Here is a 27,916-nt window from a genome sequence, read left to right as displayed (position 1 = left end):
TTGAATATTTGTGTTCTTCTAAATTCATATGTTGAAGCCCTGACCCTCAATGTGACTATATTTGAGGATGGTGCCTGCAAGGAGATAATTAAGGTTAAATGAAGCCATAAGGATAGGACCCTTATAAAGCTAATGCCCTCATAAAAGAGGAAGAATCACCAGAGAGCTTGTTGTGAGAATTGTGTTAGACAGTTTTCTCATTACTTACATCTTTAGAGAGAGGTACATTTTAGGACAGAGTAAACTACTAAAAATTTATAGAAAAATCTATGAATTTGGATAAGATAATAGTATTTTAGATATAAGAAAATTTTTTATTACAAATTAAAAATAATAACTTGGTTGATCAAAACTGTCAAAAACTAAAAAGGGAGAGGATGGAGACGTTTGTCTTTAAACATGTCAACTTTGTAAAAGACAAGAGGCTGTGTGTGGAAAAGTTCTCTATTAAAGGAGATTAAAGAGACATAATAGTGTAATACCCAACCCTGGAATGGATACTGTACTGCAGGGAGAAAGTACTCGAAAGGATGTCATTGGGTCAGCCGATAAAATTGGAATATGAATGGTAGATGAAAGTTACATAGCACGTGTAAAATTATCGACTTCATTGTAAAATTATCAATGTGAAGTTGATAACTGCTGCTGCTGCTGTAGAAAATATCCCTATTCATAGGAATAGACTGCCTCTCAAATGATTTAGGAAAAAAATCGTGTGTATATAATTATATCACATATTATATTGAGAGGAATAGAGAAAGCAAATGATATAGCAAATGAGGTAAGCTGTTAATAGTAGATGAATCTGAATCTCGGCAAAGAGTGCACGAGTGTTCTTTGCTGTGTTTTAGTTTTTGTAGCTTTTCTTTATGTTTGAATTTATTTCCAAATAAGAAGTGAAATGAACATGTGAACCCAGCTTAGGTGTGAACCCAGAAGTACTCGTCCACTTTGAGGTATTTTAATTCTGTAATGACAAAATATACTTATTTTAAAAAATCCTTTTATTTTGGAAATTTCTGCAGGAAAAATTACTGTGAGTCTGAAAATAATTACCCCCTGCTTTTCTCATTGAACAACTATTTTTGTAACCTGGTTTTCCAAGAGTTGAAGTTTCCCGGGGTCTGGGTGCCACACCCAGCAGGACAGGTGGTGTATTATTTCTTGTGTATATAGGTATCTTTTCTCTCCTCCCAAAGTTCTGAGTAGTACACAGGACTTTCTAATGTATGTGCATGCATTATCACAGTGTTAGGTTAGGCCTTGACTGTGGTCAGTAAACAGTTGGATGTTAAGAGAACGCAGATCTTGGAAAAGAAGGCCATGTGTCAGGTATTCACTGTGCTCCACCGGGCGCCCAGCTCTCTTCCAGGTACCTGGATTTAGCAGTGAACAAAGCCAGGTCTTGCCCGCATGGAGCGTGGAGATTAATCTGGTAATTAATCTAGGGTTGGAATTTTCTCAAATACGTACTGTGAATCGCCCTAAATATGTCAGGCTGAGCATCATTTTAAATGTATTTCATTAAAACATTTTGTATGTTTTTCTGTATTACACGAGATAGGCTATTTATAGTCCTTGCCCTTGGAAATGGAAAAATCTAGTCAAGGGAGTTTAGGACCTTTGAGCCCAATATTTTAGGTTCTGGCCTGCTTCAGATACATTATCTGTAAGCTCTGTGGCAGGGCCAGAAGAATTGGAATAAGTAGCCTCTTTCCCTCGAAGTCTTTCTGACCCCTCCACTTCACCAGGGTCCGAGGCCTGTGGAGTGTCTGTGAGCACGGCTTGGCTTGGGGCCCTTTGGGGCTCTGCATTGGGTGCAGACACACACCTTGCAGGCCCAGCCCCGCTACGCCCCTGGTCAGTACAGCTGCCCCCCTCCTGTTCTCACTCACTTCTGCAAAGCCGCTTAGCAGCCTTCCAGAGGCGACCACAAAGGAGTGGGCTCATTTTCCTGTTTAAGAATAGCCCCAGCAGGTGCGGGTTCAAGTCTCCTGGTCATGAGGATAGCACCTGCCTGTTGCTGGGACTCCTGGTTGCTACGCCTCCGAGGGTCGTAGCAGGACGAAGGTTGGAGCTGGCATTTTGGAGACGACCACCAGCCCACCCATATTCTTTCTCTTTACAGGTGAGGAAACGGGCTCAGGAAAAGGTGACTGATCTGAAGGAGAGATGCTCTCACTCTGTTTTTACTAGTTTAGCCCTTTCAGCAGATAAAGGGACCCCTGTAACATGCATTCCCCTGGCCGCCTTCCTCGGCCCACCTGGGCCCCTCCAGACCTGCTCTGGCTGTTCTCTTTCTAGGCTGGAGTCTGTTGAGACCCAATGATTTCAGTAACAGATAATAAAATTTGGAAAAGCACACATAACATAAAATGTGCCGTCTTAACCATGTTTGAGCGTACCGTTCAGTGGCATTAAGTACGTTCACATTGTTGTGCAGCCACCACCTCCATCCACCTCCAGAGCCTTTTCATCTTCCCAAACTGAAACTCTGTACCCATTAAATCAATAACTCCCATCCTCTCTCCCCAGCCCCTGGCAGCCACCATTCTTCTTTCCGTCTCTATGAATTTTGACTACTATTCCCTATGATTGGAATCATACAGTATGTATCTTTTTGTATCTGGTTTGTTTCACTTAGCATACTGTTTTTAAGGTTCTCAAGATTCTTAAGGAATTTCAGCCTTTTTTTCATTATATGTATATGCCACAGTTTGTTTATCCGTCCATTGAGGGACCCTTGGGTTACTTCCACGTTTTGGCTGTTATAAATAATGCTGTTAGAACATGATGAGGTGGCTCACGCCTGCAATCCTAGCACTCTGGGAGACAGAGGTGGGATGATGGCTTGAGCTCAGGAGTTGGAGACCAGCCAGAGCAAGAATGAGACCCCCCCCCCATCTCTACATAAAATAGAAAAATTAGCCGGGCATGATGGCACATGTCTGTAGTCCCAGCTACTCAGGAGGCTGAGGCAGGAGGATTCCTTGAGTCCAAGAGTTTGAGGTTGCAATGAGCTATGATGATGTAGCTCTAGCCAGGGTGACAGAGAATCTGTCCTCCAAAAAACAATTTAGAAAAAAAGAAATGCTGTTAGGAAGACAGTTATACAAATATCTGTTTGAGACCCTCTTTTCACTTCTTTTGGATATATACCCAGAAGTGGAATTTCTGGGTCATGTGATGATTCTGTGCTTGTTTTGAGACAGCCTTTAATTTTTACATCTGATTCTTAGTCTCTCCTGTGGCCTTGACTGCACAGCTGGAATTGCTCTCAGTGTGCTGGGGCTGAGGCCGCAGTCCTGGGTCCCCAGCCTTCCTGAGTGCTCTCAGGCTGGCTCTTGAGACTGTTACTTCTCTTCCCAGTGAGGTTGAATGTGGAATGGAAAAAGAACTGAAGCTTGTTTAGAGGTGAATTGTAATTCATTTAAAAATAAAGATGGACAAGAATTAGAGTTTGAGTTGGGGGCATTTTCAGGTTTAATGTTGAGTCATTTGTTTTGGATTTCATGTGGTTTTGTTTTTCATAACTAAGATAGTGGGGCGGGTGATTAAAGTAAATTTGTCTTTGGTAGATTTTTCTGACATATTCTCAATTACGTCTGTATTTAATTGAAGTGTCATTAGGGAAAAGAATAGAACTATTAGTAGGTAGAAAAGACAACAAATCTTGTCCTTATTACCTGTATAATCTCAAGCCTTGATTCCTCTTCCATGAAATGGAGTTAATAATGTATAACTAGCAAGAATGCTATGAATAATTGGGAAAAAATGGATCTAAAGTATGGATCTATGCACTGTCCCAGTGCGTAACAGTCCCTGTGCTTGGTTAATATTAATCTTTCCCTGCATGTTATTAAGGAATAATTACAGAAGCTGTGTGTGTGGTCCTCAACTTGTGTAGGTGAACAGCAGCAGGGGAAGGGCCTGGGGTGGGACTCAGGAGCTGTGACCCCCACGGCCTCCACCCAGCTGCCTCCAGGCTCAGATTCCTCACTGGTCCAGTGAGGGGGCTGAACTCTCATCCCTGTGGTTCCTCACAGCTCTAAAAAGGTCAGCAATTCCAAGCACTGTGTTTGTGCCTAGTCGTCTTCTGACTGCCAAGTTCTTTTCTACATGCTCAAGTCCACTGTTTACAGGTGGTAGGTACACCTCCTCAGTGGTGTGTAAAGTGAGCTAAGAGATTGAAAAGCCCAGAAGTGCAATTTCTGGCTTTCCACCATCCGCTTCTTCAGGGCCAGTTGCGGGCCAGAATTTCTTGTTACCAGCTTGGTGCACAGTCCGTAGCCCAGAATTCCAACACCTGTGAGGAATCATCTCCCCAGCCCCTGCGACTGTGGGGCCATCCACGTCTAGCAAGGGGAAGAGAAGAACAAGGCTTCTTCAATGGACAGGGAAACTCCCTTCCTCCACCCACCTCAAGACATGGCCATTGTCTGCGATTGACTTTGTCTTTATTACTTAGTTCTCAATCATTATTTTCTCCGCCGAAGAACAGACAACTTATAATGGCTTTTTCTTCCATTCTTCCTATTTTAGAAAAATGTTTATGGCTTAGTAGCCTCGCAGTAATAATACTGTGCTTTTGCATATTGCATTGCACTTTTCATAGAGCTTTCCCCTACTTCACCTCATTCAATGTATCTATCTACCTATCTCTCTCTATAGATATCAAGATTTATCTAGGCCATGGCGTACCCCCATTTTGCAGACTGAAGTCCAGTGGGGCCATCCGATTTGCCAACCTTTTGGTAGCAAAGCCCTGATATTTTGTCTGTTCTTTCCATGAAGTTGGTCAGTCGGCAGTGCTCACTCTAGAAGTATTTATGGGAAGTCCATATGCGCACAACAGAGATGCTTGTGGTAGAAAATGCTTATGCTCAAGGCATTATAACCTAATAGAGATGTAAGAGAAGGAGAATGGAGTTCAGGTTTGATACCCTTTGATAATGTTAGTAATTACAATACCTGCTGGGTGAAGGAAGAGTTGTGAGCTCAAATGAGGTTCGGGGATGTCTCTGAATTTAATGCCTGACATTAGGGAAAGGTGACTGTTTTTAAACAGTGCATTTAGATACCCCTGAACCCCTGGGCCCTGCATTATATGGCTACACCATGAAAGCTTCTATACCTCATATCTGCAAGCTATTTCACACTATTATTAGGTGTAAGAAGACAGGAAACATTGCTTAACATGTGTTATTTCTGATCTTGAGGGCCTGTGGTTTGGGGCTTGCTTTTTGCAAAGTATCACTGGAAGTAAGGTCCCCAGGCTAACCCAGGACTTTTCTTTGGAACAGAAATAAAGATTTTAAAAATAGGTGACATTCGAATAGATTAGAATTTACCATGCTTTGTGGAAATAAAACTTCTGGAAGAGGTGCACGTGCGTGTGTGTGCACACGCGTGTGTGCGTGTGTGTCTGTGTGTGAATGTCCGTGTGTGAATGTTGGTATATATTTTCTCAGATTCCAAACTTTGCAAGTATTTCATAAATCCTTAAGAATGCTATGCAGGTTGGATGTACTAGACATGGAAAACATGTTTTGTGCAGTTTTTAACGGCCCATCTTGTATACTCTTAGAAGGGAGTGGCTGTGAATAGCAGGTTCAGGAATGTGGGATTGTATTGTCAGAATCTGAACCCTGGCCCCCGGCACCCCTGGGCTCCCTGGGTGCTGTTTTGCTGGATTGCTCTTGTTGGCGTGAAGTGATGTTGGCCAGAGGAGTGGCCGGAAGGCTGCCTGATTGTTTGGATGATAAATGCATTTGTCATGGGAGACTGCTTGTTTTTTTAAACAGACATAAAAATATCATTTGCTCAGAGGAAATTGATTTGCACACAAATGTCACGAACCTTGGTTATCTTAGATTGTTTATCTGTGAGGCAGTTTGGGGTCTTTGAAGAGTTTCATTCTAAGGCACATGAGGGGGTGAAGGCTCTGACTATCTGGGGGGAGTGATTGGCCTCCTGTCCCGATGCCATGGGAAGCCGGGGGAAGCCAGGGGAAGCCCTGTCCCCTCTCCAGATGCTTCCAAAGAGGATCTTTGCTCACTGGGCCCTTTATGACTCTCTGTAGTATTTTTTTCTACAGTGTCTTAGGTACTGATCTACAAGTGCTCCTGGCAGCTGGTAGACCTGGGCTGTGTACCAAAATAGGGACCATGTCTTTAAGAAAGTTGGGATAATAAAAGTCACATTGGGTCTGGTCCCCAAATTCAGACTTGGCTTATGGTAGGGTACAGTGATGATGTTCTCTGCTTTTGGGGGATAACCCTCATTTATCTTATATCAGCTGACGGTTTACTTAATACTAACCTTGTCAAATCTCACTCACTCTAGCCAACTGAATATATACCGAATTAATGTGAAGTGTTTCTTAAATTTAAAGAATTGCTTTTTAGTGTTAGGATTTGGGGAATAGAAATGTGGTAGTTTTTATCTTGGTTAGCCTGCAAATAACCGTTGTAGGACGGTTAATTTCTCTAGAAATTAATTTTAAGAAACTTTAAGCCTTTGTCATAGAGCCTTGAGATATCAAATGAACTTGACTTAGACACAGAGCATTTAAATGCTTTATTTATGTAATGATGAAAATACTTTAATAAATATGTGTAAAGAAAAGAGAAAGGTTTGGATTATTTTTCTGTTGTTGGAGATTATAATGTATGTTCCACCTCCTCTTGCCTGCTGTTGCTGTGGCCTCTGACCATGTATTTATAAGGTGTTGGAGATACAGCCTGTGGCCTTGGGAGGAAGGTGCTTGCTGGCTGGCAGAGGGTTTGTGGCTTCAGTTCTTACTCCAGGAGCACTTGCTGAATCTAAACAACCAGCTGTCTGTCAAAGTAACAAAGCCAGGGGCAGAACTGCCATGTTTTAGTCTGAAGCGTGGGTTCTTGGTGTGCTCATGGCCAAAGAATGACCAGATATGCCTAAGTTAGGCAAGCATGAAAATGAGGTTTCTTGAGGGGAGAAAGATTAGGATTATAGGGCAAGAACACAGTACAGGTTTATAGAGCATGGTACACCACAGATGATGATCAGACCCATTGTCACAGCAGGGCAAGCAAAAGGAAGGGCAAAGAGAGAGATTGGCTGTGGTCTGTATTAAATAAATTACCCAGTCTATGGTATTTTGTTATTGCAGCACGAACAGACTAAGACAGTGCTTCTCTGCTAGCGTTGCTTTTTATTTAATTTTAATTTTTTTTTTTAAGAGATAAGGACTTCTCTCTCTCTCACCCAGACTGGAGTGTAGTAGCATGATCATAGCTCACTGCAGCCTCATAATCCTGAGCTCAAGTGATCCTCTTGCCCCAGCCTCCATAGTAGCTGGGACTACAGGCACACTGCCACATTCAGCTAATTTTAAAAAAATTTTTTGTAGCGATGGGGTCTTGCTATGTTGCCCAGGCTGGTCTCAAACTCCTGAACTCAAGTGATCCTCCCACCTTGGCCTCCCAGAGTATCAGAATTATAGGTGTGAGCCAGTGCGCTCAGCCAGCATTGTTTTTGCCATCTGTTAAGATGTTAGAGATGTTGATTGTAGCTTAGTAAGGGGATGTGATACATCACTTTTAATTACCTCCTTGGTAGGGACAGCCCTGGGAGATGTTGAGAACTTACCTTGCTGCAGGCAACTCTATTTAGTATGTAGACCTCTCAAAAACTTTATGCTTTTTCAGGACAGTATTCATGCTTGCTTACCCTGAATTGTCTCTCTGTCTGTTCTTAATGGGATATGAATTCACTCTTGAAGAGCAACCCCAAATTGGCAGGTGCTATAGACTGAATGTTTGTAATCCCCCTACTTCATATGTTGAAATCGAGTTTCCAGTGTGATGGTATGGGGGGTGGGCCTGGGAGATGTTTAGGTCACGAGGCTAGAGGGGATTAGTGTCCTTATAAAAGAGGCCACAGAGACCCCCATCACCCTCTTTCTGCCACGTGGGGGGACTCTGAGAAGTCAGCAGTCTGCAACCAGAAGAGAGGGCCCTCACCTGAACCTGACCATGTGGGCACCCTGGTCTTGGACCTCTAGCTTCTAGACCATGAAAAATAAATTTCTGTTGTTATAAGCTACCTAGTCTCTGGTACCTTGTTTTATAGCGGCCTCAAAGGACTAAGGTTTGCTCGATTGAATGAGAGAGTCGAGTAGTCATTCAGCTTGCAGAAACTAGCCCGGATCCTCCCGGCCAGCAGCATAGTGGACCTGTCAGCAGAAAGTGCCAGGTGTGGGTCCTCTCAGGACTCTTCCTCCCTGAGGACCTGGGAGTGTGGGTGACAGGTCCCCAGTGGCTGTCCCGGAGCTCAAGGGGGAGAGAGGGATGTAGACATTTTCTGAGGAGACCCTCTTTCTCCCTCTGGCGAAGTGACTGCCCCAGGGTCGCACCAGGGCAGACTCTCTTGGGCCTGCCCGGCTCCTGAAAGGACTCCTGTCAAAGATTCTTGTTCGGCAAGTAGCCTGCTGGTGCGAGGGCCCGTGTTGCCGCTCTGGTCCCCCTGCTGGAACACGAGTTGGTCTGCTTAGAGGCACCGGCTGCCAGCCCAAGCACTGTGGTGAGAGAGGCTGCTTTGGGGACCCCTCCCCTGGTTATGAGTGCCAGCCCCACCCTCATTCACTTGCCGTGTGACCTTGTCCCTGCCAGTGAGTCTCCCTGAACCTCGGGGACAGAACTGTGCTCACCTGCAGGGTGGCGAGGCTTAACCGGGGGTGATGAGTGGGAAGAGCTTGTTGTAGTACCTGGCATGTGGCACGTGTCTGTTACCTGTTTGCTAATGACGGGTGGGGCTGAAATGTCATCATGTAACTTGTGAGTTCAGTATTTCTGGGTAACTGAATTTTAAAGGGGCTTAGGAGTTTTAAAAAAAACCCTGCAGTGATCGCTGAACATTTAGCTGCGGTGCTAAGGGATCAGCATCTAAATGGTAAGGTGTCATTGCCCTGTGCCCGCCGTCAATCCGTCGTCTTTTTGACGGACATGTGCCCTTGGACCGGGCCCTGGTGGGTGGCTGTGAGCCGGGTGAGCCAGCTGTTGTAAAGGTCAGACATGAATCAGCTGCCCACAGGGCCCTTGAGTCTCTTCAGAGCTTTCCTGGGACTTTGTTTGTCATCTAGTGTTTCTGCCGCAAGGTCAAGCCCGAGACTGGCAGTCTTCCTTGGGCCTTCTCTGCCTTTGCATTTAGTCATTGGACTAACGAGACTGATGGTAGTTTCTTCCTAAATGTAGGTTGGCTTATTCGTACCTGTACTTTATGTTCTCCTAGGCAGATTTTAGCAGGCAGATGCATGAGATAACGAAGGCCCCTGCTTGGTTGTGCAAATAGTAGGGTGGAGCCAGTGGTGCAGCCCTGGCCACAGCTGAGAGCCTGGAGAGTGCTCAGTAACCCCCTACCCAGGCCACACCACCAGTGTCTCTGGCATCAGGGTTTTGAAAACTCCCCGGGGCATTGCAGTGCTCAACCAGGACTGAGAACCAGTGGGAGAGATGCAGGTCACGTGCCAGCACGGGCAGTCGAGTTGGGAGCAGTGGCCGAGGTGGCAGAAGGAAGGATCAGGATGCTCCTCCAGCAGGTCATGGGCAAGCCAGGGAGGGGGGTCTTCGTGCCACCCTGTGTCCTGGTCTGAGGAGCTGGCTTTCAGGTGATACGGTGTCCCTGTTACTCCCACCCCACATCTTGCTGTTGGCTGTGGCAGGAGTCAGGGCCTTTCTCCGCACTCGGGGGACAAAGCCCTGAGGGAAGGCACCAGGGAGACCGGATTCCACACCTGCTCCTGCTGGCTTGGGTTATTTTGCCTGCTCTGTTATTTTGCCTGTGGGGCATCTTCATACCCATCACCTCGTTTTATCTGGTCCTTGTGTGACCAGCGGAAGAGATTATTGCCCTCATTTTGCAGATAAGAAAACTGAGGCTTGAATGGAATGAGTGGTGCGTCCAGAGAAACGGTCGGTGTCCTTTCAAGGACATGCTGCAGGAGAAGTGTGTGTGTGTGTGTGGGGGGGAGGCCGGACATGGTGGGTAAAGGAGGAAGGGGCAGCAGGGGCAGCCCACTTCTCTGTGCCTCTCAAGGCGAACGGAACTAGAGGAATGAAATAGCAGCTCAAAGGCGAACACAGTGCAGGGTTGAGAGCCTTGGGGAGGAGGGAGCAAGAGAAGAGCCTAGAGCAGCAGTCTGGGCTTGGCTACACGGTGAGCCGTGGGGAGCCCGTGGCAGTGCCCGTGCTTGGGGGGGACCCCAGACCAGGTGCGGCAGACTCAGGGGTGGGGGTCCCAGGCCGACTCTGCACGGCAGGGGAGGTTGAGGAACCCTGCCCTAGAAGGAGACCCAGGGAGTCATTAATGCAGCCAGATCTAGAAGGAGAGGGGCAGGGACCAAATGGAAGGCTCTTGCCTCTTCCCAGCTCAGCGGGAAGAGAAGCCAAAGGGTAGAGCTGGGACACTCAGGGTGGAAAAGGGGGTGTGGGCTCCCGAGTCAGCAGGGAGCTGGGTGACAGGTGACTTACGTGAACCCTCTGTAACTAGTTTGTGTCACACTGTCCTTGTTCCCCTTTCACCGCAGGCTGTTGGGTGCTTCAGGTGGGCGTGAGGAGGGCAGTACGTGGAGAGCCAGGAGGACTGTGTAGTTGTAGGTTTATGCAGAACAGCTGCTGGAAAACAGGCACGACCAGTGGCTCTCTGCCACTTTGTGCATGGGAATCAGCTGAGGAACCTTAAAAAGGCCCCGACACGCCCAGCAGAACCCAAGGCTCTGTGGGGTCTGGGGTCTGGCTGTGTGGCCAGGCAGCAGGGAGAGCCGCTCCTCAGGTCAAAGTGAGCCCAGTCCTCACTCTGTGACCAAAGATGAATGTGACAAGAGCAGCATTAGCTATTTCAGGAACTCAGGCAAATCGGCATTGTGTTCACATGGAGGAAGAGGAAGTTATTGAGAGCAGACTTTCCAGCTTCCCTGAGAGCGGCTGGCCGCCCACCCTCTTCATGCGGAGAGACGCTAAGGAGCTCGCTGCTTCTAAAGGGTAAAAGTTTTGCACCTAAGCAGCCGACACAGACTTTGAATGTACGGTGCCTCCTCCCTGAATTTATCCTCTGCCGGACTTGGCACGTGGACAAGTCAAGGCAATAGGTAAAAATAAACAGCAAACTTAATGACTAGTGAATAGAAATTAGTTGAGAAATCTGCTTTAGGGCCTAGAAAGGTGGTCCAGGTGAGATGATGGCTAGTCTATTTTGGGAGGTTTTGGAGAGCCATCTCTTTGTACATTTAAAGCTCTGTCGCTCTCTCTGTGTGTGGAAGGGAGCCAGTCTCTGAGTTGGGCGGGGTCGTCATTAGGTTTGAGGGCTGCTCTAACAAAGTGCCTCCAAACTGGTGGCTTAAAGAAGTCCAAAACCAGGTTGTCAGCAGGACACGCTCCTTCTGAGACCTGCGGGGGAGTCCTTCCTTGCCTCTCCCTGGCTTCTGGGGGTCTGCTGCAAGCTTTGGGGTTCCTCACAGCCGCATAGCTCCATCTCTGGCTCGGTCATCACGTGGTGCCCTCCTGGGCGTCTGTGTCTTCATTGGCCATCTTCTCATGAGGACACTAATCGTACTGGATTAAGGCCTTACCCTATTCCAGATGACCTCACCTTAACTAGCGTTAAATTCCATCTCTTAGTTAACATTGGCCGACAACATTACATCTGCACTGGCGCTGTTTTTAAATAAGGTCACGTTCTGAGATATGGGGGTTTAGGACTTCAACTTGTTTATTTTGGAGGGACACCATTCGCCCTCTAACGGGCGAGTGGGCCAGGAGCTTTACCTACGCTTGTTTAATCCCCACGCAGACCTGAGTGGTGGGCACAGTCCCTGCTGGACAAGCGAGGAAGCTGAGATAGGCAGAGGTAAGGCTGCTTACCCAAGCCACACAGCTGACAAGGGACAGGGTCGGGATTTGAACCCAGGACTCTGTGACTCTAGGGCAACTTCTCTAGGTTAGACTGACCGTGGGTTCTTTTGTGGCTTCCTGTGGAATGGAGTCTGTACGTCTTTGGGGCCTTCTCAGGGCATTGGGGTCGTTGCCTCCCTCACTGTAGGAAACCAGTTTTGTGTGCTGGACTCGGCTTTCTTGCCTCTCACCCAGTCCAGAAGGAGCCATGGAAACGTGAAGTTGGTTTGGCTTGGTGAGGTGGTGAGATAGAGCGGAGATTTTTCTTGTATTTATTTTCACTTACACTCTTACTGCTCTGACAACTTAAGCTTCTCTTTGTAGGAATAAATAGAAGCTGTTTAGAGCTTGGCTAATCGACATCCTGCCGAATGTTGCTGATCCCTTGGGATCCTTTTGTGTCATCAGCCTTACCTGATAAGGACGCCACCCTGTTTCTTCTGGTGGCCGCCTCTCCACCCGTGCGCAAGAGCCGGGTCGTGGGAGGGCCTCGTGCCCATTTCTGCAGAGTAAACATCAGAGAGTTTTGCAGACAAGGTGCTGCGCACTGGCTGGTCTCAGGGATTCGGAGGCTTGAAGGCTGCAGAGTTTCCCCTAAAAGGAATCAGGTTTCAAGATCAGCATTCCCAGCAGAAAACTCCTTGTACTAAAGAGACGTCTGTGAGTCTGAGGAAGTAAATTGCTCCTGCTGTGGCTCCTCCAGTCCAGCTTATTAAATTTTAATTTTATTTGATTTTTTTTTCTAATCACTGGCTCCAAATTTGTTTTCTTTCCTCATAGGTTCTCTGCCCATGGACGGTGGCGGAGATGCATCTTGGGGTCTCTAAAGGACAGACTTTCTAAAGACAGGTGACCCCACTGTTGGAGACAGGGCACGATGCCATTTTATCCTCTCTCCCTTTCTGCCTCGACTCTGCCGTGGGCCCTAGCGGGACTCTCACGTGGCTGAGCCGTGATCCGAGGCTTACCTGGAGAAGCGACAGGTTCTGGGAAGCACTGGCTGTGCTGTACAGACCAGGTCTGTGATAATGGCCCTTTGCCAGGAGGTCAGACCACGGGCCATAGGATGCAGTTTACTTCCTCATATCTGCGGGATGAACCCCTGTCCTGGGGGAGGTAGCGTGCTCTCCTTACTCTCCTCCAGCTCTGCCCTACTCTCTCCTGCTTTTCCTGCCTTCCTGAATTAATGGTTACATTCCCATTTGCCTGACCCTGCGGAAGAGAAGACTTGGCATCTCCCAGTGCACGGTTAGTACTCACTGAGACTTCGGCACTGTGTGCTTTCTTCTTTCTAAAACAAAACACAGCAAAAAACAAAAAGAAACTCTAATCCCTGAGATAAATTTAGTTACTGACACACGTATCTTCTGTCCTCTGTCCGGTCCAGGGTGAGATTAGTGGGCTACTGTAACAGAACCTTGTAACTGTTGATGTGTCGCAAGCCTCTGAAAGAAAGTGACAGATGGCAGGCGTTGAGTAATCGGATTTCAAGATCAGTATCCATGATGAACAAAACGACAACACTTGTAGCATGTGGAAAGCAATTTTCTTTACACGAGCTTAAAGGACTGAATTCTTCGAATTTATTTTACTCAAAGTGTTCATTAAATAAATATTTACTGAGGGCAAATATTTACCAGGAGCCAGGTATGCCAGGTGTTGGGAACCGATAAAGGATCCCAGCCCTTACTCTTGTGTTTCTTTATATGTGCACTTAAGAAAGCTTCTGTAGCTTGTAAATTGATACGATTTGATGCCTGAAAATACTGTTATCAAAGACAGAAACATTGACATGCAAGTGAGAAGTAAGTATGGGCTTTATAGCAAAGCTCATAAAGGGTATTGTAAACAATCGTGCCAAACCCTGAAGTGCTAAGCTTTTGGTGTACTTTTGCACTTTCAAGACAAATAGAACCCACTGCGGTCTCACTGGCTGCACTGCAGTTTGCAGATGATAATGCTGTCCTCCCCCCGGGGCAGGATTAATCAACTAGAGTGTGCCTGGCATGTAGTGGGTGTTCAGTAGATAGTGTTTTAAAAATTGGACACTAGTTGCTGTCTTGAAATGCATGTGGCTTGGTAAAGCCTGATGAAGCAGGCAGACTCTTTCCTTTTCAAGGTTTGCTTGGCTTTGTTTGCAGTTTTTACAGGCTCCCAAGGGGGAGCTTTTTCCACGTGAGGAGCCGGAATCTGCCGCCCGAGCACTGTGTTTCATTTTGAACTTGAGCCTATGAAAATGTCCTCCTTCACTGACCCTTTTGGCTTTCATATTGATTTCCATTTTGCAAAGGAGGCACTATTGCCTTATCTTATTTATATATATTTCTGTGATCCGTGAATGCCTCCGAGCTCCATTTCCTGCCTTTAATTATGTACAGGGCCATTAAACAGGAGTGTGGTTTGCAAGGTGGAAGTGTAGAATCTGTGGCTGTAACAGCACAGAGTGCTGTCAGGCAGCGGCTGCATTTGTGATTCAATCTGGCTGGTAAACTGATTTGTGCACCACAGGCTTTGAGTCTCGTTGAACAAGTTTAACAGCCTTTCTGTAACTGTCTCTGAGAATGAAAGGAGAATTCTTTGTATTTCATGTTCCATCTTGTTATTTTGTTTGCTTTTTTTTCTTTCTTTTTTCCACTTCCAATTCTGAGTATCTCCTGCATGGTAACTGAATAGTTTAAATCTGTGGCTAGTTGGGAAAGAGGCTGGAAGGACACATACCAAGTGATTATTGCTAAGCGGCAAGATGTGAGATAAGTTTAATTTTCTTCTTTGTGCTTTTATATATTTTCCAAAAGTTCTATAATAAAAAATGGGTAATTTTGGAATAAAGAAAAAGATTGCTTTTAGGGGGAAAAGTGAGATTAGACCTTATTTTTTACTTTCTTTTTATTTTTAGGGAAGTGTTTTGGAAATGATACCCTTTATAACTGGTTCTTTTGATGTGATTTTGGGAGTACAGGTAATACCTGTTGGGCTTATTAAAAATGGGATCTCAAAAGTGATCGTTTTAGACTCAAATAGGAAGTGTACTGTTACAGTCTGCACAGGTACCAACCAGAGTGTACCTGGCTGTTAAAATACTTGACCCAAGGCTGATACTGTCTTAACAAAATGGAGAAGTCAAGAAATGTTTCAATCAAGATTTTCTTGGAGTAGCAAAACCAGGCTGGGGAACACTGCTGTTACATTTGATTGCAATAGAGGGTCCTAATAATGTACTTTTGTGACTTGTCTGTTGAGGCTTCATGGACTAGGAGTTACTGGTTTCTAAGGGAGGAAAGTTTGGAATTAAAATGAAAGACAGTGAGGTGCCTGGAAAGAGCCTATGAGAAAGGGAAGGGAAGATCAGCACAGAGGGTGGGACCACCAGCCCATAAGTGGCCAATATCCCTTTCCATGGCCTTTGGCGGGAGGGATGGGGAATGGCACGCCAGTGTCCAGGGAAGAGCTGTGCGTAATCCTGGATTGTCCTGTGCTTGGCAGTGGAGGTGTAGCAGGTTAACTGTCTTTGTCTAACCCAGATGCCTCTGGCAGCTGGGGTTTCATTGGAAGACTATGTCAGATATTAAAGCCAAACTCTTTAAGTGTTAGTTTTCTTTCTCCCACTGTGTCCCTGGCCTTTCATTTTATAATCTTGAGTCATCTCTTCACTATAAGAAATGACATCCAGTTGCTTTGCCTAATCATCATGCCGGAAGACTACCTTAGATCAATGGGTGGCCAAGTGGATGGACAGGGAGTTTTCACAGAATTGCATCCCTTTTGTCCACAGCAACAAGTGTCAGTCAGATGTGTGGCAGGTGCTGTGTCTGAAACTGGCTGTTATGATGCTAAGGATTCTTGCTGTCATGCATTTTGAACATTACATCACCCTGCATGGAGGCTCAGTACAAACCAGACCCCTACATTTGGTCTGAGGCAAAGCAGACGGCTTGGCCTCCATCCAGGGGTTATTTTCCCGAGCAACCGGAGGACTACATCAGGGGTGAGCAGCGTGGACCCAGAGCACACTTACGTTCAGATGTATTTATCATTCATCCACTTGGGGAATGGTGTTAGGGAAAATCGTTTTTATATTCACTTTAGGAACCCAACTGCAGAAATCTCTATTAGAATTTCACAGGTGTTTTTTAGAGAAATTGTAGTCAAGTACACGAAACATAAAATTGACCATTATAACCATACTTAAATGTACAGTTCAGTGGTATTAAGTACGTTCACATTGATTGAGTAACCTTCACCATTATCCATCTGCAGAATTCTTTAAATCCTGTAAAACTGAAACTCTGTACCCAATAAAGCGTTTTCAGTTTTTGAGTGAAGACCAAAAAAAATTTCTCCCTCGTTTTAATTCAGTGCGAGTAGGACAGTCAGTCTGGGCAGTGTACCTCCCCGGGCTGGTGGAGGCTAGTAACCCCACCTGCCGTCCTCTCTCAGCTTCCTGAGAAAGCAAAGGGTCATTGTGTGGATGTCATTGTTCCTCCTATCTGGGGCCCGGCATGCAAAGGGTCATTGTGTAGACATCATTGTTCCCCCGTATCTGGGGCACGGCTTGCAGGTGACTGTGTGTTCTGTTCTTGAGAACGAGGACCAGAATCCCTCCCTTGCAATGCCCTTGACATGCTCCTCTCTGGACGTACGCTTGCTCACACACTCAGGCATTCGTGCTGTGGATCCGGCAGGCCCCTTCTGCCAGCCGTGATGGGCACATCACTGACTGCCCGTGTTGTCCGCGTAGTGATAAAGGATGAGCTCATCAGGTGGCCGTCGCCAGAGCATCCCGGGTGATTTGATTACCCTGAGGTTTTGCTGGCTGGTCTGCTGCTCTCCCTGAAAACAGCTGTCATCTCTCGGTTTAGTGGGAATCATAAGATCGTCACACTGAAGGGACATTGAACTTTGTGAAATGCTTTGTTAAAAAAAAAAAAAATTCTAAGTTCAGTAATTTGGATTATGAATTTTGCTTTGGGTAGGTAGGTCCCTCATGTTGAGAATGCAGATATTCCCGACATTTATTCTTTTTTTCTTGTTTTATGGCGCATGTTATATGCAATAGTGCTTCTTTTTAATAGTCAGTAGAAAGGCCTTCGTGTGGTCTTTTTCAGTTATTTGTGGCTTTTCATGAGCAAAAGTTATTTTCTTTTTCCTTTTTTTTTTTTTTTTTTTTGAGACAGAGTCTCACTCTGTTGCCCAGGCTAGAGTGCTGTGGCGTCAGCCTAGCTCACAGCAACCTCAAACTCCTGGGCTCAAGCAATCCTCCTGCCTCAGCCTCCCGAGTAGCTGGGACTACAGGCATGCGCCACCATGCCCGGCTAATTTTTTGTATATATATTTTTAGTTGGTCAATTAATTTCTTTCTGTTTATAGTAGAGACGGGATCTCCCTCTTGCTCAGGCTTGTTTTGAACTCCTGACCTCAAGCAATCCGCCTGCCTCGGCCTCCCAGAGAGCTAGGAAAAAGTTTTTTTCTTTATTCTGGTTCTTAATTTGCTTTTTCCCCTAACTCTTAAAAACAGTGATAACAGCCAAACCAAACAGCCTTGGTATGAAGACAGATGTAGACCAGGCTGGCTTCCCAACAGTGGGTTCTGGTGCACTGTAAGTATGCTGTCACATTCTGTGATAGTTTGTGTATAATGATGAAAAGCCCTTCTATTTCTCAAATAAATAGAATTTTCCCATTATTGAGCTGCTCTGACACATTGTTTCTGAGTGCAGAGCTGTTAAGGAAGACCTGCTTTCTTTAATGCAGGGCAGAGAGAGACTTCAGGTTTTCTGACTTTTCATTAAAGTGCTTTTTTGGGGGGGGTGGGAGGATGGGTGTCGCTGTTTTTTTAAAATCGGTTTCATTACGTTAGGGTACTATTGCTGCTAAGAGCAGAGCACTTTGCTCTCGCCTGCCTATGGCTGTTCCAAGGCCCAGCACAGCGGAGGTAAAGACCATGAAGCCTTGGGAAGGCTTCTGCGAGTGTCCCCGTTTGTCCAGAGTCAGTAGCTGTCATTTCATCTTAAACTTTGTATGATCATTGTGCGTCAGATCCAGCCAGAATGAAAGAATTGTGGTGTGCTGTCTCGTAGAAGCGAATTATTAGTAGGCCTCTATTTGGGCCCTAATTATAAAACTTGTCACTTGACATCTATCGCAGCCAGAGTTTTGTTATTCTAGGAGACTAAAAATAGGAGTTGTTGCGCGCACTGAGACGCCAGGAGGATTTTCCCCGTAGCGCCAGACAAGCCATATGGAGGTGCCGCGAAGGGAACCAGAATGCAGGATGCGGGCTGCCCTGGGCCTGTGCGGGGCTTCGTTCCCGGAAGAGTTTGCCAGCTGGGGCTTCTTTGGGGGGGAAGAGCCAGTCTGAATGTAGATGGAAGCGTAGTTCTGTGGATGATGGAGCATTTCTAGAAGTTAATTGCTTCCGTTATTTAAATGTGTCTCACCCAGTAGACAGGAACGTGGGCTCCAGAGCTGGGGAGGTATGCTCAGACTTAGCCCGCTTCGTCTCTGCTGTAAAAAGGTGGCTGGGAGGGTCAGATGGGAAAACACGCATAAGGTGTAGAACATCAGTACTTTTTGAAATGACCCTGCTAATAAATGCTGTCCGAAAGACATCCATGTGAAAATTATCTTTGGCTTCTTTACAAAAGGATGGAGTAGGGCTGCATGCCCTGTTGTTAGGAGCCAGGGATTAACATTTTGCCATATGTTTGCTTTATTTATATGTATATATAAATATATTTTTGTTTTTGACTTAAAATTCGCAGACATTTTACCCTATTTAACAAAAATGATTTTGAAGGATAATTTTTTTTTCCTGAGTTTGCATTTCTCACTGTTTGTCTTCCCTTGTCTCTCATTGCCCTGCCTCCCAGTTTTGCATCCTCTCTGTGGTGCAGGGCCCTTGGCCGTTGGTTGGCTGCACACTGAGTAATCTGGTTTACCTGCTGGTTGGTTAAGTACCTCTGTCCCCTCCCTCCTTGGGTTCCTCCTGGAGCAGTTTGTGTTTGAACAGATGTGGGGTCTCTCTCCACTTATCTGCAGATAGGTCTGACTTTTCTGCCTCTCTTTGTCAATTTTTTTAAAAAATAAATTTTATTTTTTAGACTAGTTCTAGATACATAGAAAAATCATGAGGATAGTATAGAGAGTTCTGGTATCCCCCACACCCAATTTCTCTTGTTACTGACATCTTGTATTAGTATGTAGTATGGTATAGTTGTGATTTTCTTTTTTTTTTTTTTTTTGAGACAGAGTCTCACTCTGTTGCCCAGGCTAGAGTGAGTGCCATGGCATCAGCCTAGCTCACAGCAACCTCAAACTCCTGGGCTCAAGCGATTCTTCTGCCTCAGCCTCCCAAGTAGCTGGGACTACAGGCATGCGCCACCATGCCCGGCTAAATTTTTTTGTATATATATGTTAGTTGGCCAATGGTCCAATGGGCTTAAAATATTCAGTAAACCATGCTGTAAACAGATATTCTTCCATTCAGGCTTTGTTGTTCTATTTATACAGCAAAGGCAGAATAGGTTTAGCATAATTCTAAAGGGCCGTAGGATTTTCAGAATGGTAAATGAGCACTGGCTTCAAGTCACCAGTTGCATTGATCAGCCTGTCCTTTGAAGCCAGGCTTTGACTTCTACTAACTACGAAAGTCCTAGGTGGCATCTTCTTCCAATAGAAAAAGGCTCTTTCATCTACACTGAAAATCTGTTTCCTGGTGGAGCTATACCTTCACCACTAGCTAGATCTTCTGGATAACTCGTTGCAGCTTTTCCATTAGCACTTGCTGCTTCACTTTGCACTTTTATATCATGCAGAGAGCTTCTTTCCTTAAACCTCATGAACCAAGTTCTGCTGGTTTCAAACTTCTCTTCCGCAGCTTCCTCACCTCTCTCAGCCTTCACAGGATTGAAGAGCATTACAGTCTTGCTCTGGACTAGGTTTTGGCTTAAGGCAGCGGTCCCCAACTGCTCGAGTGCCATGGCATCAGCCCAGATCACAGTAACCTCAAACTCCTGGGCTCCAGCAATCCTCCTGCCTCAGCCTCCCGAGTAGCTGGGACTACAGGCATGGACCACCATGCCCTGCTAACTTTTTCTATATATATTTTTAGTTGTTCCAGCTAATTTCTTTCTATTTTCAGTAGAGAAGGGTCTCACTGATTGCCTGGGTGGAGATTTGTTGATATCTGTCCTGCTTGGTGTTCTTTGTGCTCCTGGATTTGTGGCTTGGTGTCTGTCATTAATTTTGGAAAATTCTTGGCCATTATTACTTAAAATGATCAGTCTCTCTTCTCTTTCTGTTATTCAAATTATGCACATCTTAGAAGCTGTTGGAATTGTTCCACAGTTGCTGCGTGTTCTGTCCTTTGCTTGCTCTCTCTTTGCTTTTCAGTGTGGGAAGTTTCCATTGATCTGTCTTCAAGCTCATGGATTCTTTTCCTTGACTGTGTCCAGTCTGTTGGTGGGCCCATCAAAGACAATCTTCATTTTTCTTAGTTTTTAAAAATCTCTAATATTTCTTTAAATTCTTCCTCAGAGTTTTCCATCTGTCTGCTTACTTTACCCATTGTTGGGGTGAAGTTAGGGTGAGGAGCTTAATGGTGTGGATAGAGAAAGAATTCTTAACAAAAAGATTAGGATATAAAGAGAGAAAAAGTTTCACCTTTTCTGAGAGTGGGGAGGGGGGTAGAGTGGGGAGGAAATGGCACAGCACCTGCAAACCTTAGCTCATTTCAAATGCTGTGAAGACATCTCTGCAGGCGGTTAATTAGTGAGGAAGCTCATGTGATTAATCTTAAAGACAGTTTATTTTTCTCTGTTAGTTTGTTAATAAGGCCATCCTTTAATTCCCACTTTCTTTAGTTCAAATGAATATTCTTCTTATCAATGGGTTTGAGACTGGGATATTTGGGTGGAGGTATATAAGTCCTAAAGTTTGCAAATTCTTATGGAGATATCCCAATGGGGAGCCTTGGGTAGGGCCGACTGAACGTTGCCCGTGGCGATAACTAGGTGAAAGAAAGCTGGGGGACTTTAGGTACAGTCGTACATTGACCTACTGAGAGTCTGAGAAGAGGCATTCCCCACACTGGACCTTCAGGTGCTCATTAGTCATCAGATGTCCCTGACTCTGAGTCAGACCTACATGAAGCTTAGGGTGCTGGCCAGAAAGCAGGTGTCCCCGAGTCCTGGTCCAGACTGAAACTTAGGGAGGAGGTTCCCCAAAGCCAGGTGTCTCCGGGTCTGGGCGAAGTCCTGGAGGAGGTGGTTAGGAGGCGTGTCCCCCCCACCCCAGACCCCTCTCCCAGAGTGGCAGCCCAGCACCAGAGACTCCCATAACCATGAAGCTACTGACTCTCCCTCCAGCATGTGACCACTTCCAAAGCCCTAGGGACTTACCAAGTTCCCAGTGGAATTTACACTGAGAATGATGTCCTGACAGCTGTGTAGCGGAGGAGGGAGCAGTCTTAAGACAGAGGCAGAAAAGTGATTTTCTTCCTGTACGGGCCCCCAGATGTTAGGGCGAAGTTGAGGTGAGGGGCTCATGGCGTGGGTAGAGAAAGCATTTTCAACACAAGGATTGGGATAGAAAGAAGTGTGAAGTTTATTTTACTTTCTCCTAAAGAGAAGGGGAAAAGGACTCAACATAAGAAAGGAAGAAAGAACTCTTGGCCCTGAGGTCAAGTGGCTTTGGGCATTTTATTGGGGGTCGTAAGGTGGTAAATAAAAATTTATTGTGTAGACCGATTTAGCAGGAGAGGCTGTAAGATGTCAGGGTGTCTGTTTCTCCTGTTTTTTGTCTTTTTCCTGCTCCTGGAGACTTGCTTATCAGTAGTTCTGGCCAAACAGGTGTGGCCAATCTAAGGGAGAAGGATTTACACTTCTTTTTTGTCTGCTGAGCTTTTTTCAAATGCTGTAAAAACATCTCTACAGGCAGTTAATTATCGAGGGAGCTCACCTGATTAATCTTAAAGACAGCAAGTTAGTTCATTTTTTCTGTTAGGTGAAAGGATGCTAATCAAATATCTGTTCTTGCATAGTATTTACCTTCTTTATTAAAGCCCTTAAGCAATTAACCATAGTTATTTTAAAATCCCTGTATGATAATTCCAAGATCTATGTCATATATGGGTCTCATTCTGATGCTTGCTTTCTCTCTTCAGACTGTGTTTTTTCTTACCTGTTAGCATACATTGTAATTCTTTTTGTCAGAAGCCAGACATAATTTTGGGTAATGGGAACTGAGAAAATCTCCTGAAGTGTGAGTTTTGTGTCACTCTGGCTAGGAATTATTCACTGTTTGCTGTAGCAGTGGGTGTCAGAGCTTTCGAATTCCTTAGGTGTCCTCCTTTTGGTCTGCTTTTGTCTTTGGGCATCTGTAAGAACTCCTCTCAGATAGAGTCTGCGTCTTGCAGCTCTTTCAGGCATCATCACTGTCATTACACTGGAGCGTGTTGGTGTGGTGGGCAGGTGTGTGGCACCTGTGTGTGGGGAAGGGTTCTATAATCTTATCAGTAGATTTGTCTTTAGTGGGCCTTTGTCCCTGGGCTGTGACCTGCACAAGTGATTTCTGTCCCTCCTACCACCACACCCTTAAGAGGAGACAGGAAAGCTAGAGAGGGTGGGAGTCAAAGAAATGCCTTTCTTCCAGCTAGGATAAGGCACTGGGGAAGTCTTGTTCCCTGGAGAGCTGGCCTTTGTTTCGGAGAATGCTCTGAGGATATTGCACAATCATTACTCTTCTCTCTGCCCTGAGTGGGCCATGAGGTCTTCCTTGGCTCTTCACAGTGAGAACTTGGGGTTCCTGCTGATAAAACCTATACAAGCCTGGGGTCCCGTAAAGACTGTGGCATTGAGGAGTTTTGTACTCTCATGCTAGTCCATGCTCATCCCCCAGCGATTTTTGTCAAAGTCACCATTTAAGTATTCCTACAGTTTGTGGGTCTAGCAGATTCTGTACCAGGGAAGCAGATCTTGGCTGTGACTCTTTGATTTCTCTCATTCCTCTCTCTCTAGTTTGGGGTTGTGGTTTAGTTAGTTCTCTGATGAGTCCAAGAAAAATCATTGATTTTTAGTTCGTTCAGCTTTTTCTTATTGTATAGATGGGAGCAGTGGCTTCCAAACTCTTTGCATGTTGGAGCCAAAACTAGAAGTCCCTTTGTGGCTTCTTGGTGGCTACCCTACCCACCTTCCTTCCAGTGAAGGGGCAGGGTTGGTCTCATTTTCATAAAATGTCCTGACCTTTGCAAAAGCACCTGAGTCTTGAAGAGGAAAATCACCACTTCTGTGTTGGGGCTGCCCTAAGTCATTGCATACTCCCTGCTTCCTTCTTTTGATGGTGTCTAAAGTCCCTCAGGTTTTTCTTTTTACCAAACTACCGTGTTTCCCCCAAAATAAGATAGGGTCTTATATTTATTTTCCTCAAGAAGACACCCTAGGGCTTATTTTCAAGGGGATGTGTTATTTTTTTAAGTACAGTACAACAGTCTACATTTATTCAAATATAGTTAAGTCATCATCTTCTGGAACATTGTCATAACTCTCCAAACCCCGAATTCCATCCTGAATTTCTTGCGACTCTATTTCCTTTAGAACCATTGGCCCCAGTCTCTCATGTCGAGCAATAGAGCTCTCATGGGGCAGATGAGAAGGGCTGCTCATTGTCTTTACTGCTCCTCGATGAAATGCATGGGTTGCACAGATACACTGCGTAGCCACGCCAATCATTATGTCTTATTTTCGGGGTAGGGCTTATAGTGCGCAAATGCTTAGAAATCCTGTGAGGGCTTATTTTATGGGTAGGTCTTATTTTCGGGGAAACACGGTAGCTATGGGTTCTATAGCAGATCTCTTTATTTAATTGGGAGTGCTAAATGTACGTGGGTGTAGGATGGTGTGTGTGGGGGGTCTTTAGCCTCTTCTTAATCTTAAGCTTCTCCAGCACTAGCTGCTCCCCAGCCTTTGATAGGTAAATAAGTTATTTTATCATTCTTGTAAATGCAGCGTGTTAACCCTGCCCCCAACCCTTCATTCCTAACCACTGAGCTCCCCTAAGCTGCTGCTGAGACTCTGTATTAAAGTGGCAGCCCCTTCATCCAGCAGACAACTTCCCAGCCCCCTGTCATCTGGAACTCTGGAGCAAACGAGGAAGGAGGCAAGAATTCTGAGCAGCCTAAGGAATAGTTGATATAAAAACCCATGTACCCTTTCTTTCTTCTTTACTGAGAGTTGTGAATTATGGCAGATCAGGGAGATTGTAGGGGTGGGGTATATGGGCAGTTGGAGCCTGGAGAGGGTGAGAAGGACACCTGCTGGGGAGGGGATATTGGTAGCAACAGGAACACTGATCAGGTAAGTAAATATATTCAGAATAATGGAAAACAGACTTCTCATGTTGTAGAAGGGAGTGTCGAATGTGTAAAGAAAGGAGAACGAACATTGTGATACTGGATTGCATTTGGAGGTATTGGTGTGAACTCAGTTTTTCTCTGCGTAGATATATATAAAAATACAAATAGATGTAAATACGTCACAAGTATGTGTGTGCATGTGCATGTATCAATCTATAAATGTACATACAGTTCGCCTTGGAACAACACCAGGGTTAGGGGAGCCCGACCCCCTGTGTGGTCAAAAATCCACATATAACTTGACTCCCCCCCAAACTTAACTACTAAGAGCCTACTGTTGACCAGAAATCTTACAGATAACATTAGTTAACGCATGTTTTGTATGTTATATGTGTTACATACTGTATCTATACAATAAGGTGAGCTAGAGAAAAGAAAATGATAATTAAAAAAATATCAAGAAGAGAAAATATATTTACTATTCATTAAATAGAAGTGGAGCATCGTGAAGGTTTTCATCCTCATTGTCTTCATGTTGAGTAGGCTGAGGAGTAGGAAAAGGGTTGGTCTTGCCATTTTAAGAGTGGCAGAGGAGGAAGAAGATCATTGTGTAAGTGGCTGCATGCAGTTCAAGCACATGCTCTTCAAGGGTCACCTGTATATGCCGTGAACTAAAATAAAATCCCCCTACTGACTGAATGGGCCCCCTCTTGGCCAAGGGGGGACCCTAGAGAAACCTTGAAACTGAGTTCCCAGCTTGACTGGACAGAAAGTCAGACATGCCTCATACCCCCTCCCTTGCTAACTGGCCATCAAACTTTTTGCCCTAAGGGCTAAACAGAAACCAGTCTTGTGACCTGCTTCTCCCTATTGGCAGTTTCTGCACTACCACTGACCAGCATTCTTTCCTAATAGAGACCACCACCCACAGAGTGATTTTCACCACTCTGTGGAGCATGTGCAGATAGGGTTTTCATGTCCTCTGCTTCACTTTTAGACACCAGACAGCTGCCGTTTTCTGAACATGGATCCCATGAACGGGCAGGAAGCTCGAATATGCAGGCACGTGTTTCTCCTTTTGTAAATATTCATGACTCTTATATCTTGTTGAATGTGTATATTTGGCCATCCCGCTCTGTATAAATTCCTGTTCCCATTGTCGCTCCCTTGAAGCCATGTTTTCGGCTTCTGGCTGGGGCTCTGCCTCCCCTCCTGGTGGAATGGTCACCCAGAGGCTGCAGGCCTTTATGAAAAATAAAGCCCTCCTTTCCAAAGTATGAACCTCATCATTTCTTCAGTTGACAATACACATATATATATATACAGACACACACATGTATACACACAGATATATATTCTCTGGCTCTGTCCGCTGGGGTCCTGGGGCCATCCCATTAGTAATGAGCATACCTGGCTCCCACATACTGGCTTTTAAATACCGTTCCTCCCTGAAGGCACCAGAGCTCCTTGGAGAAATGACTGGTTCTCAGGTTGGAGTTGCGAATGTACAAGATGAAGTTGGAATATTTTCTTTTGCCAGAAAATATGAAAAATGATGGGGACGTGTCCAAAGGACACAGCTTGAAGGGGTTCCCATTGGCCAAAGCTGGGACAATTTGGGCATCAAAATAATGATGTAATGGATTATGACCCATTGAATAAAGTAGGAAAACAAGATGTACTGATATAAATAAATAAATGGAATATTTGATGAGGAATGGGAAATTTACACAGTTTCAAAGTATATCTTCACAGAATACTTGTTACTTACAAAGTAAAGTGGAATAACTATTTAGTGCAAAAGCCTGGCAACTTCTATTTTAATCAGGTGATCAAAGCATATATTACCATGACTGGGACAGAAATCATTTGCCACCTGAAAGGATGTGATGAAAAGAACACAGTATCACTTCTGTGATTGTTGCCAAAGATAACCTGAATCTAACCATGACAAAACCTCAAACAAACCCAGACTTTAGGACATATAAGAAAACTGCTCTGGGCTGGGTGCACCTGTAATCTCAGCACTTTGGGAGGCTGAGGGGAGAATATTCCTTGAGGTCAGGAGTTTGAGACCAGCCTGAACAATATAGTGAGACCTTGTTTCTACAAAATAAAATAAAAATTAGCTGAGTGTGGTAGCACACCTGTAGTCCCTGCTGCTTGGGAGGCTGAGGCAGGAGGATCACTTGAGCCCAGGAGTTTGAGGTTGCAGTGAGCTGTGATGATGCCACCACACTCTAGCCAGGGCAGCAGAGTGAGACTCTGTCTCAAAAGCAAACAAACAGAAAGCTGCTCTGTAATCTTCAAAAGCGTCAAGGTTATCAAAATCAAAGAAAGACTTCTCCAGACTGGCATAGACAAAAGAGACGTAACAACTAAATGTGATTCTGAACAGGGTCCGTTGTAGCAAAAGAAGGTTATTGAGATATTTGGCAACATTGAATGCGTCCTGAGAATTAGATGGTGGGACTGTATCCATATTAATGTTCTGAATTAGATGGTCGTACTGTGCTTATGTGGGAGGATGTCCTTGCTTGTACAAAGCCTATACTGCAGCATCTAGGGGTGTGATGGAGTGTTAGGTTAGTAACTTACTCCCTAATGACTCAACTTTTCTTTAAATTTGAGGTTGCTGAAATATACAAAAATATACATATTACTTGCTCCCGCTACTTGTGGCTCTTATTAAGGATAATATGTAAAGTAAGGTGAGAGAGGGTTTACTCTCTTGGCTGTCTTGATTTGTAGGCAATAGAAGATTAGAGGCCTGGCTCGGTGGCTCACGCCTGTAATGCCAGCACTCTGAGGCCAGGGTGGGTGGATCGTTTGAGCTCAGGAGTTCGAGACCAGCCTGAGCAAGAGTGAGACCCCCGTCTCTACCAAAAATTGATAGAATTAGCCGGGCATGGTGGCACGTGCCTGTAGTCTCAGCTGCTTGGGAGGTTGAGGCAGAAGGATCACTTGAGCCCAGGAGTTTGAGGTTGCTGTGAGCTAGGCTGACGCCACGGCACTCTAGCCTGGGCAACAGAGTAAGACTCTGTCTCAAAAAAAAAAAAAAAAAAAAAAAAAAAAAAAAGATTAGAAGGAGCATATACCTTTTTTTTCTTTTTTAATGCCGTCGATTCCTGATGCCACTGGTCACAGCAGAATGCTGGCCCTTGACTCCCATTATGTGCTTTGTGTGCCTTGAAGAACTTTGATATATTTTCTCATTTATTTCTCAACAATACTCTCCTGGAGTAGGCAGGGAATATTCTCCTGTATTGGAGATGAGGATCATGATGCTAAAATGATGATGATAATGGGTGACACTTACACAGTGCTTCTTACGGGCCTGGCAATAGTCTAAAGCACTTTGAATGTTGGATACGTTAACTCATCTAATTCTCATAGTCACTCTGTGAGGCAGGGATACTGTGACTATTTTATTTCATAAGCGAGGAAAGCAGGGCACAGAGAAGTGAATAACTTGCCTGGGGCCACACAGCTCAGAGGCAGTGGAGCCAAGGGTTCAGCTCAGGCAGTGTGACTGCAGAGCCCCTGCTTATCTACTTCCTGGGTCATGTGGCCTCAGCTAGGCCTGGGACCAGGTCCACAGCCCCTGTGCACTTGTTGATTTGGCAAACTGGTGCTGAGT

General features: G+C 45.2%; 1 protein-coding gene across 2 annotated transcripts in view; it reads left to right on the top strand.

The window, feature by feature from the left end:
- TBC1D8 (TBC1 domain family member 8) overlaps positions 1-27,916 on the top strand; it is a 107,655-nt gene that overhangs the window by 15,290 nt on the left and 64,449 nt on the right. The gene's annotated exons all lie outside the window — the stretch shown is intronic.

The sequence above is a fragment of the Microcebus murinus genome, chromosome 3 (assembly GCF_040939455.1).
Source record: "Microcebus murinus isolate Inina chromosome 3, M.murinus_Inina_mat1.0, whole genome shotgun sequence".
Classification (NCBI taxonomy): Eukaryota; Metazoa; Chordata; class Mammalia; order Primates; family Cheirogaleidae; genus Microcebus; species Microcebus murinus.
The sequence above is the reverse complement of the archived record's forward strand: the minus strand, read 5'-3'. Positions and strand labels throughout refer to the sequence as shown.